This window comes from Gambusia affinis, linkage group LG08, assembly GCF_019740435.1.
Source record: "Gambusia affinis linkage group LG08, SWU_Gaff_1.0, whole genome shotgun sequence".
In the NCBI taxonomy this organism is placed as follows: domain Eukaryota; kingdom Metazoa; phylum Chordata; class Actinopteri; order Cyprinodontiformes; family Poeciliidae; genus Gambusia; species Gambusia affinis.
The window spans coordinates 7974364-7987135 of NC_057875.1; the positions used below are offsets into that span (position 1 = coordinate 7974364).

At 36.8% G+C, this 12772-nt stretch overlaps 1 protein-coding gene across 7 annotated transcripts in view; it reads left to right on the plus strand.

Moving 5' to 3' along the window:
- The first annotated feature begins 2723 nt into the window (after positions 1–2723).
- megf11 (multiple EGF-like-domains 11) overlaps positions 2724–12772 on the plus strand; it is a 109890-nt gene continuing 99841 nt past the window's right edge. For all 7 annotated transcript variants that reach the window (XM_044123718.1, XM_044123719.1, XM_044123723.1 and 4 more), the window contains exon 1: positions 2724–2871. The gene's annotated coding sequence lies outside the window, so the exon portion shown is untranslated. The remainder of the gene's footprint in view (positions 2872–12772) is intronic.

Sequence of the window (12772 nt, forward strand, 5' to 3'; positions counted from 1 at the left end):
ACATCCAGAATGAGATATAATAAAAAAATGTGAAAGGTCTTGATGTTCCAAGAAATCAGCTTATTTTTTTATGCTTGGAGCTATGTAACATGAGATTTTCATTGACATCATCTGATGATGTGAACACTTGGGGCACGTTGTATGGTTGCAGAAGTCTCCAAGACAACTTAGTCAGGCAGTCATTAGATATCTTGGAAGAGGAGGTCAAAAAACAGATATGAAGCCTAGGTGCAAATTCAAATTGGAAGCCTCTTTAACCCCATCCAATCGGTGCATCGTCGCTGACCTATCAATGCGGAACCAAGCCACGTCACGTCCAATCATCAACTGAGACCCAGTTGATAAGGACCTCCAACCATGGCATCTTCCGCTTTCCAGCTGCGCTCAACCCTCCTCCACCACTTCTCCACCTCGGCTCTCCAAGCTCTACAGGCTCTCATCATCCACCGACCTCCACCACCAGTGTTGGGCCCCGGGCGGATGACCTTCCTAACCAGCATCGGGAATGCTCATCTGAGCTAATTGCAATTCACAGCTCGATGTCCTCAGCTGGGGCCCGAGCGCCAAAGATCTTTTAATTTTTGTGTATGTCAATAAACCTCCTAATCGCTGCTTTTTCTCCATCTGAGTCTCTCCAGATTGAACTGACACTTTACCATTATTTTGAATTAGTGGCGCTTCTATTTTTAGAACTATGAACTAGCCAACTTTGCTTTCAAGGTTGAAACGACAATCTTGGGGTCATTTAATAGTGTTCTGTTTGGGGGTGAATTGAAAAAAAATTGAAATTGGAAGGAAAGAATAAATTATCAAAACTTTTATTTAAAGAGACTGTTCGTTTTTTTAATCAGGTTCATCACCCTGAGGTAGTGAGTTTTAAAAATTTAATGATAAGCCCTTATGGTAAACATTATTGGAATCGTGCTTAGTCTTGATCATTGGTGTATTTTGCATCTATACTAACTAAACCTTTTGTTCTTATTTGATCTTGCGCTGTTCAGTTCCACAGGGGTAGTGTATCAAAACATGTTTAGATGCACATGCAAAGACACATTTTTAACTACTAAGGCAAAAAGACAATTAAGAATGTGTTGTTTTTTTGATATTACAGCTGGCTGCATGATAGTTCAGTGTCTTGGTCTGGGATCTTTCTGTATGAAGTCTGGATGTCCTTCCAATGGATGGATGGATGGATGGATGGATGGAAGGGTGGAAGTTAATGGGTACTGTGCCTCCTGAGGTACAGATTAAAACATATTTGCGCATGTGTTTAGTGTTTACTGTTATTCTTTTATAAGATGTTTTTTAAGTATCTACTGTTATTGTATGATCTGGAACTGCTTGCTGGGTCACTCACCAACCTCAGTTGGCATTAAATATCAATGCAAAAGCATAAATCCTGCTGAGGGTAATCATTCATGAGGAAAATCGATATGGGAATCTTGTCATCCCATCCAGATTACAAGGCATGATGTTGCTCTACTCCATGTACAGAAGGACAGATGGACAGACAGAGACATCTAATAACTTTGTCTTTACACTTTAACATACCTGTCGCATGCAGAGAAGTGTCAGTACATGTGAACGATTTTATGCTGCTTGATCTTTAATTCAGGGTTCACAGAGAACCTGAAGTGTGCATTCTTGTGGAAATATATAGCTTTTAATTATAATCATTTAGTCTTTCCAGGCAATTTGCCTACCTTTACACCATATAATTTTGAATATTTTAGTCATGTATGAAAAGAACATAAATTATCTTTGATGGATACAAAAAAAAGACCAAGTATCTAATAATATACAGGTTGTAGAGTATACACTTTTAGACTTTAAACTTTTTTAAACCATTTTCCAATGTTCACTATAAACTGATATTTTAGGGGATATTAAATATTAGCCATTCAATTATTTCTATCTAATTTTGCAATTTATTTTCTATATGTAATGCTTAGTATATCAATTGTGTAACGAGATAATGTTTTGGGAGGCTTGCTTGCAATCTTAGATTCCGAATCATGTCATTTGCAATGACTGCCACATCTTAATTATGGTTGTTTAACTTTCCAACTTGTTATTGAGGTATATTCTTACATTTTAAACTTAATCACAAACCAATAAGTATTTCCAGTTTCAAACCAAACTGTTAAAATCATCTTTTTAGAGTATTAATTGTTAGTCACTAAAAGTATACATTTTAAGTATGCATATTCATTTCTGACTGTTTTATTCTAAAAGTATTTGCTATTAATTAGAATTCACCTTTAGATATGGTTCACTGTAAAGGCCATCTCGGTTGGTGTCCAGCAGAGATTGGCAAGGCTGATATTTATATGGGGTGTATTATGAATTAACATGTCAACTTAGTAAATATTAAAAGTCGATGTCATGCGACTTGTGAAAGACAGATTTTCAATGTTGGAGCAAGGAAGTTCGCCTTTAACTGGATGAAATGGCTTTCACTTGTGTTCTACTCAGACATATAAAGCCTGTCAAAGTGAAATGTAAGCAGATCCGTACACCAACTAGTTTCAGTTTGTTTTATCAGTCTCGTTGGTGTTACCGGACAGGACAGGACAGTGGGTGTTTGTGGAGGTGTGGGGTTGATGGATGGAGGTGGATGTTGGGGGTAGCATCCGCACCTATGACGTCAGCAGAGTTTAAAGTGGGCCGCGCTTCCCCCCGTGGAGAGGAGAGAGAGCTGGGAGGAGGAGGCGGAGGCGCTCACTCACACCTGACTTCTGCTCAGTTTGAACTCCACAAACTACCTGCGCTCCCACTTTCGGCATATGGAGCTCCGTGTCGGGCAGTGGAGGCACTAATTTCTACTGTTCTGTGGGGCGACAACTACAGTTTCAGGTTTCTCGAACGACGGTGAGTTTAAATGCCTTTTTGTCCCAAAAGCGGGCTTGAATAAGTCAAAAAGAGGAGACTGATGATGTGTGGCAGTCCCATCATTGCCAGCGTGTGACAAACATCGCTCAGATGAATCTGTTTAAATTTTTTTGTCGTTTGGTCGATGTCACGTATAAACTTGCGGTGCAGTCTTTTTTGGCGCTGCTGCTGGTTTAGCTTTCTATTTGATTAGACTGTTGGCGAGTCTATCCCTTGAAATGTGTTTTCTCTGCCAGAGGAAAAGGCTGTATCATCCCAGAGAGTCCTAAAAATCTATTGCAGCGTGCTCGCCGATGTGATGTTTTCATTTGTTTCTCAGTCATCTCTGCCACGAAAAGTATTAGTTTGAAGATATGTTTGTGGTATATAAAAGCTGAATTGGAGCCCCTGGAGACTAACGTGTCTGAAATGTGTTGCAGAGTGAATAATTAATCCAAGCTGCTTTAATGTTATCTTTTTGTGTGCTTTCCGGATTTCTGAGAAGTTTTGTGAATCTGGTTGATTCTTAAATTTGCATTTTCTACCACGTATTGAATGTTTAAATGGACATTTCCCTATGTCAATTTCATTTATAAATCTTGATTAAATAAATGCTTTATTTTCTAAGACTTACAGGATAAGCCGTGATTTTGGATTTTAAAAATTAGACATGCTATGTCATTTCTGAGCCACTAGATGACAATAGAGTTCAAGCTGAAGCAGCTGATTAAACTTGCATTAGTCTCCAACGAGCAGACATGCACCACTGTGTGATAATGAAATCATTACAGCGGCTGAGTCCCTCTGTGGGAAAAAATAAACAGCCCAAGATGGCCCTTTGTAAAATCTATGCTTTTTTTCCCTTCTTTAAACCAAATCCCAGCTAAATGCAAACAACACACATAAACACACACACCCAAGCAATCAGAATCACTGCTGTAGATAGTGTTGTTTGGCACTCTTTGAGCTGCATATATTACAGCACATGCTCTGCATGGACTCTCTGCATTATAGCAATTTGTCATGAAGTCATTCATCGCTAATGCTTCTCGGCATTACAGCCATGCAGGTTTCATTTTGACCCTGAGAGTGACGCTTTGCATGTGCATTGGTGTAATGTTTGTTGTTGTAAAAAACACTGTTTTAAATAATGTGCTTTAAATAAATAGGTAGATTTCTAACTACACTGGATAAACATTCCTAGTCTTTAATGATTTATTGTTTGGTCTCCCTCATCCTCACCCTTCCCACATAAATAGGCAAACAAAAACATCCACAGAAATCCAAATAAATAATTCACATTATCGAAACTAATGTTTAACTTTTAAATATTGTTTGCCTTTGTATTAAGATGTTAGATGAGCAATCCCATTGTCACAACAGTTTCAAATCAATTATTAAAGTAATTTAAATTCTTACATTTTTGTGCTCTCTTGCTTGTTGCATGGTTTTTCAGTTCAGTACTTTCAGAGCCAATTACTGTGGAACATCAATCATCTCCTAATTTTTGTGAAGTTTTTATTTAATAAAGTACTTATTTTCCTGTTTTTTTTTTTTACCCCTCATAAACAATCCTGACATTATGCTTATCAAAATTTGTGTTTCAGTAAACTTATTTTCCACAGTACCTAATTAAAAACTAACAAGGCAATGCATGTTCTTATTCTCTTGAAATTTCATCTGAAAAATTGTCACACCACCAAACTCTTTTTTTACTCTTTCCTTTGAGAGCAGTGTCGGATTAGTGTGATAATGAATAAAATAATTTCCATCGTGCTCAATTAACTTTTTATTTTTACACTTTTTAAAGTTTCACCAGTATTAAAAAAATGAGAACCAAATTAACATGACCAGATTTTCCTTGAATTGTTGGATTATTTATAATGAAGGTCTATTCTGGAACCTCAGACAGCCTTTCATTCAGTCTGCCGGGGCACAGCGTGCATTTGGTCACACTGTAAAGTAACTTGCAGCTTTAAACCCATCCCCTCAGGAAAAGTGACTTTTCATTAAATCTTATGATTTGCAGGTTGTTGCTATAAACCGCCTGGTGGTCCTTTGAGGTTGAAACTGTGATTTCAAACATCTTTTTTTTGTTGTTTTTCCCCTCATCGATGGTGAAAGCAAATTGATACTCAGTTCAGCTTCAGCGGTTTCAGCTCTCTCAGGAGAGAGCCAAGGACAAAATTTGCCATTGAGACATGAATTATGACATTATTTAATGAGAAGTGAGCACACACCTCTGTCTTACTTTTTTAAGCTATTCCAAACGAATGGATCCTACAAGAGTGCAAAGGTTGCTCATGAATTTTATGAAGATTTGCGTGTGAATGCGTGTGTGTGTGCGTGTGTGTGTATGTTTTACTGTCTAGTAAAGCCTTTCAGCTGGAAATCCCTATGTTTGGCTTAATCAATATGTTTAATTAGTGCTGATTAATGAAAGAGCGAGCCTGTAAAAGGCTGACAGCTTTTTTACTTCACCAGAACATCTTCTAATGAAAAACATTGAAAATTGCTTTCCATGGTGTGGGGATTGGATCCTTCACATTCATGTGGTAATTTAGAGATGAAAACTGTGAAAACGGTTCACAATTTTAGATTTCTGTTTGACACAAACAAGACAGTATTTTCCTTCTTTTTTTTAATACATGCAATTCATGTTTGATCAGCACCTAATTCAGGCAGAAGCTCAGTAATCTTTTCATCTCTTACGTATTAAAGGATTTGAAAACACTTGCCAGCACCTCGTATATGTTTAAAAATATTGTCTCCTTTAAGCCTGCTTTGCCCCCAGCAATTTCTCCTACAGAGAGCTCCCAGAATGACTTTGACATTTTATAATTTTTATTATTAGAATGGAGTTAAATTTTTTTTTTTTTGCAAGGGCAAATCTGAACAAGTAATTTCAGCAGTGTAGTAAGACATGTCAATGGATTTGAATATAATTGAAAAGTTGATATATATCAGTAATTTATTTCAAAATGTTATCACATATTGAATTGGTTTTTTATAAACTGATATTTTTCAGATATCTGTAAATTTTGTTATAATTATGCTTTACAATTAATGAAACCCAATAATTTGGTTTCTTGAAAAAAAAAAGAAGTATTATCAAAAAGTACATGCATGTACTATAACATTATATGCACAGTAGAGTATTCATCAGGGTACCTTTTGCATTAATTACTGCATCAATGCAGCGCAGCATGGAGATTAAAAGAACCAGGTTCTTTATTCCAGCTCATCTGCATTGTCTGCTCTGTTGTCTCATCTTTTCTTAACTCCATAAATTCTCTTTGGGATTTAGGTAAATCAGGCTGGTATATCCACCCATCAACTACTATGACTATAAAAGCATTGGTACTGTTATAGGTGTGAAAAGGAGCTAGGTCCCGATGAAGAAGAAGAAAATGCAATCAGCAACTCCATAAGAGTTTGAGCAGATGGAAACATGAACAGCTCTCCTCTCTTCCTTCAGACTCTGGGTTTTTCCTGCCGGTTATGCACCTTTAATACCACATGTTTTTTTTCCACTCAACTTTCTATTAATGAAAGTTGTGTGCATTGATAGAACACTATGTTCACAACCAGCTTCTGACCTTTTATGTTTTTACCCTGTCAAGTCAGCAGTCTCCCATGTGACAGTGTTGGCCATTAGGGCTACAGCACAACAAATCTGTGTTGAAAATCCCCTTTTCTTGCTATTATGCAGTATTCTAATATTCTGAGGAAATGCATTCTGAGTTTTTATCAACTGAAGCCATCACATGATCACAATGAATAGGAATAAAATCTTGAAATATATTACTTTAGATGAAAAATCACTGTAAAATAAGTTTCACTGCTTCAGCCAAAATTACCAAAGTAACCTATCAATGACCTTCTAATGTATTATGACACACCTGAAAATATGAAATTGATTTTCCAGGTTACATGTGAACACCTCAATAGACTGTAATATTTCAGAGTGGTTACTTCTAGTTTGGTGTGTTTTGAACACTGTACCGTTCTCTGTCAGATTTTCTCAAAAGTAACAGCGAGAATGACCTTTATTCTGCAAATGAAGCTGTTTTTGCTCAGCAGTGACTGATAGATCTTATTATTTCAGCAAAAGTACTATGAGCATTCAGCAAATACCCTGGAGCCATAGCAACTACATTAACAAAAGTTAATGAAATATTCGGAGGCAGGAGTCAGACTTTTCTTTAGTTCTGAAAGCCGTGGCATTTACATTTTGAACTGTAGAGAGGGAATGAAAACAATATATAGTACTGCATGCACCTGCATCTCATCTGTCCTGTATATGTAGACAAATTTATGCATCGCCTGAGGGGTGTAGGGTTTTTTTGACCGGAAAACCAGCAAACGTTTGTAACAAACAAATTTTTTGAATTAGCACAAATTTTCCTTTGAGTGTTGATCATCAAAGCAAAGTCATGGTTGTGCATGTTTTGCATCACAACATAGCTGAATGAATGCAAAGTGATGCTAAATTTTAAAAGCCACACGGTTTTGCTCCTTAAAACAGCTTAGCTGGCTGGCATTGAAAACAACACACACAAAAAGAAGAAAAACAAGACGTTTGCAATTTAGATTCTGCTTCAATTGCTGTCCCAGAGGTCTGGCTATGTCTGCATCTGATTATGCTTGCATGCATTTAATTAATAATTTGACAATGCGTGGCATTGATGCTGGTCAGCCAACACTCTGCAGAGGAATAGATTGCCTGAGCTTGATATCCAGCCATGGTCTCTTAGCGAGGCACAGAAATGATGAGCTCAGGCAGATTTCAGATACTGAAGATGCAGCGGGGAGCTACGTTAATCCCCCACCACCCTCCCTCAGGTGCAGCCCAGGACAGGAGCGCCACGGACTGCAGCCCGCCATGAACACCCGGGTGATCCCTGATTAATGCACTGATCAGTTCTTTTCTGGTTTGTTTTAATGACAAGCACGTCCCCTGTGGGAGTTTGATGACTTTTTGCTAATACTGCTGATGCATGTGCTTACCCATGCCACTTTCCTCATCCCTGTCTTCAGAAAAGACCCCTGCCAGAGCACCTGAGTATTCTAACATTTATAGGATGTTGGTAGCAGTGCAAGGAGATGGGAACAACGCATATTCTCCTGGAAACACAGGATGAACTGAGGAAATGAGCTGTGATAAGATCTCAGCATGCTGTGATGTGTTGTGCTTTGTTGATAAGGCTATTATTCAACATTGTGCCTTGGACAGCAAAGTCCCATTTTCCATATCGGTTATATGTTTTTCGCTTATAGTTTACTCCCTGCCTCGGCTTTGGATATGAGCTTTAACTACTAATTAGTGTGGAGTCTAAAAATGATTTGATCAATTATTCAAACATCACAGAGACTATTGCTAATCTTCTTTTCTGAGTACTGAGGTTACTAAGAAGAAGCAGAGAATTGAAATGTGGTCCTGTCAGAAACATGTTGAAATTTAATATTTAATGCTAACTTGACAGCATCAAGAAGGTACTGAGAGGCTCTAAGAGCATTTTGAGACATTGAGAAAATGACTCAAAATGAATCTGATTCACTTTTAAAAGTTTTTTAGAAATGAAAAGGCAATAATTTATTAGTCAGATTATAGAAAGGGCTTTTTTTTCTTTGAGCTAATGTGAAAACCTTCAAGATGTCAAACTTAAAATATGGAAAATTAGTACAGGACACACCAAAGTCTTTTTCAGAAAAAAAAAATACCTCAGTGGCTAGACTGACAATAAATTCACACCAGGTGACAGCCCAAATAATCTACACCCAAACTAAAATAAAAACGCATGTAACAAATGCGTTTGTAAATTAAATTTCATGTACCGGTAACAAGGTGGAATGCCACAGGGAATAAATATTGAACAGGCATGCTTCATATATTTTCAGTATTTCAAAGATAAACCTTTTTTGTTTAATTGCCAGCTGTGTTTAAAACACAGATCTGTTAAAATGTTCTGAGCATCATCTGTTTGTGACATTTATGACAAATAAATCGACGTAGATATTTGAAATGTGTTGTGTGCAAAGACAAAATCCAATGCAGTTTTGAAGATTTTTTATAAAACTAACAATAGAAACATGATTGTTAACAAACTGACTTGATTTTCTTTTGTCTATGACTTGACTTAAGTCTCCAGTTCACAAATTGCTATGAAAGTTGTCAGTGCAGATGTAGACCGCATCTCAGTGGGCTGACAGATATGATAATAATCATTCACATGTCGTATTGAATAGTTATTTTGCAGCCTGATGATCATCATCCTGACACATCTAGATGGGAAAGTATTGTGGTCTTGTCACATTTGGCTCTGAATGTGTGATAGACGATTAAGGTTGACAAATGATTCACTGTGCTCAACTGTCCATTAATATTATGAGGCCCATTAGAAGGTGATACTTGCCTCTGGCAGCTTTCACAGATTGACTTAACTACAGGATTTTATTTTATGCTTCCTGATGTTGTGGATATTTTCTATGAAATTTGTTTTAGACATGGAATGCATGGAAAGCCATGCCCTTTTCTCAGCTGGTTCTTTAATCAATATGTGACATTCACCGTACCGGTGTTTCATCTTAGCCACATGCTGTGTTTCTACAGCTTTCCAAAAGCCCAAGATGCATCTCCTCTCAACTTCCCTGATCAGCTACAGCAGAAAAACTTGGACCATTTCCAGCATCTGCTGATGGATCTTTGTTCTATCAGCGTTGCGATTCAAGCTCTCTACCATAAAGCTCCCGTACCTGTTCAGCATTGGTTACCTTGCTTGTGATCAATGGCCAGCAGTCAGAAAACTGAATAGAGCACAGATTGAACCACAGCTGGGATTTGGATGCTGAAGAACAGCCCTCTCAACAGGAGTGACTCATGAATAATACACCAGCTTAGTGGAGCGTCCCATCTCTTCTTGCGCCTTGCAGGTGATGCTTTCACACTCAAACCTGCACAAAAAGGTTAAGTTTTGGGGCACAAATAAGAGGCATCTTCAGCTCCAGCATCAGGCACTTCTGCTGGCCACAGCTATATGAAAACTGAGAGAAAAGAGGCTTAGAATGTTGAGAAAGGCTTTCAGAATGCAAGAAGGCTGTACAGAATTCTAAGGATATTTTCATCCAAACTGAATTATTCAGAATTAAAATTAGCAACTGAAGTTGATTACAGGTCCCATAGTATATAAGACCAGTTAAATATAATGAAATAAAATTTATATAACAATTTATATGTAATTAATGAGATTATATTTTATAGCCAGAAAAGCAAAAAATAAGTCACACCAACACTTTTCAGTGATGGATAGGAAACTCAATCGCATTTTTCTAAACTTTTTGATCTTTGGGTTTCTACAACTGAAATTTTCCTTAAATGAGATATGATGCCTATTGCTGGAAACGGAAAATTGTTGGCTTTTTAAAAGGTATTTCTGACAAAATAATGTCATTAGTGGTAGAGATCAAGGGCACAGTTTGTTTCCAGAAATATTGTGCTATGTAAGGAGAGTGGGTGAGATTTGTGAAAATGAGGAGAGTAGACCTCTTCTCATTCGATAAAAGTATTTTGTTTGAAATATTGCTTGCACTAGGATAATGAAACAAGGGAGTTAGGAATAGTAGCCAAGTCAAGCCTTAGCTCCAAAAGATAGTGCTGGTCTGGCAAAGGAGATCAGCTCCAGATCATATATACCCATCATGGTGTGGGTACACAGAAATAGATCAGTGAGCTTTACCTCTGTCTAAACCTCACTGATCTTTAGACAGTGAAGTTTAATATTTAATGCTAATTTGACAGCATCAAGAAGGTACTGAGAGACTCTAAGAGCATTTGGAGCATTTTTGTAACCAGAAAAGCAAAAAATAAGTCACACCAACCTTTTTCAGTGATGGATAAGAAACTCTATCACATTTTTCTAAAATGTGATTGAGAAAAATTTATCACATTTACATAGAGAAAAATGGCAATCAATGGTCGGTTGTAGCTGGTTACATTTATTCTTCCCACTCCTGATTGCAATGCTGGTGCAGGCACCCCTTCGTATCATTCTCCTAAAATATGACAGTTTCATTCCACTAAAGAGTAATTGTGTTTTATCTGAAACAGTCAGTAAAGTGAAAATGGACAAAAAACTTCTCAATGTCAGTTAACTCGACTTTACATATTGCACATGTTGCTCAACCTACATTCATCCTAAGATATGTGTCACCTGAAGGACACTCTCAGGAGCTCCTTCTGAAGTTTCTACCAAGTGAAAGTCATGCAATAGAAGTTTTATGTGTATCTCTAGAGCAAAAGGATTTTTTTTTGCTAGTTAGGTTATTCCTTTTAAACGTTTAATTTTAATAAGTAGTTTTACAAGCAAAGACTGAATTTTGGTTTTGATTATCTTATTTCCACTTGCAAATAACTTTTTGTGCATATATGTGTTCAAAAGACTTTTCTGTGTTCTGTACTAGTGTTACACTTTATACTATTGCTTTTTTCTAGTTTTGGAAACTTCAAAATGATGCAAGTTGTCATCATGTTATACACAACATAATCATAATTTTTACTTACATCCCCCAAAATGTTTTTTTTTTGTGAACAGGGCCCATAAATTAGCTGTAGTCCAGGAGCCCACATCCTCCTAAATACGACACTGGTAACATTATCTCTGTTTTGTGACTTCTGGCTGTGTTCTGTGCTTTATTGTCCTCCCTTTCTTTCATGCTTTTTACATATTTCTTGACTTTAGACATTGTAGTAATTATAACCATTGTAAGCTAAAAGCCTGAACACAATTGTAACATGACATAATCTATTAAAGAAAAAAGATTAAGTGCCTTGTAGGAGGCAAGATAATCGTCAACCTCTACAAGATGAGCAGGTAATTGGAAGATGAACTAAGATACCATGTTGTCATTTCAAGGGATGTCAGTTGAAGTGAATTATTCAGGTTTTATTTAAAGAACTAGAAATTCTTATAATATATTTGTTAAAATGTGGTGTTGCACAAAAATGCCTAGGAAAAAAAGAGCTAAGAAATAGTCCAGCAAAAAAGATAGTTATGCTGAACCAACTGGAGAAGGTTACAAACTACCCAAAAGACAACAATCTAACAATCTCTGAGCCTCCATTGTTTTCATTACATTCTTACTTTGTAGGCAATATTAAGTTGTACATCATAAAAATGTATGTAATTTTATCAGCGATTATCTATAACATCTTAATTATAAAATAAATTATTGGATTCACTGAAAATACGGATACTTCTGTATCCATCAGCCTGGGCATTACAACATGCATTTAAATTTTTTTTAATGCATTAAATCTAAGTAGATGTGTTTTGTTCAAGTGGATTCAAGGACATTTGAAAGGTTGAGCTGGCAACAGAAAAGAAAAAAATAAGTGCATTCATCTTTGATGCAAATCCAGTTGATGGAGCTCTCCTTTCACTAAACTGAGATCACCTGGTTGCATCATTAATGCAGCAGGAGCATAATTTCGGATTTAATAATCATGATGGCAGGTCATTCCACTTGCAGTCATTGACTAGTGAACCAGAAGGTTAATGTGCTACACGAGCAGTGGGCGTACACTACTGATCTAAAGAGGGGTGTAGGAGATGTAGCTTTCACACAGACACAAAAAGTTCATTTAAAATGACTATTTTTGGACATGAAATCTCTCCTTCATGAAAACACATCCGACTTGTGAGACGTTCCAAAGGCTCTCCTTTTATACCAAGAATAAGAAATGAAGTTTATTCTGCATTTTTCAGTCTATCCAGCTGTGTCAAGTTGAAGTTTTATTTGTAGTGCCTAAAGTTTTCTCTTTATGCTATCTCCTTTATCAAATAAAAGCTTAAATGCTATATTTTTGTGGCAAAGTATTTAGTATTAAGTATCTGATTTATAG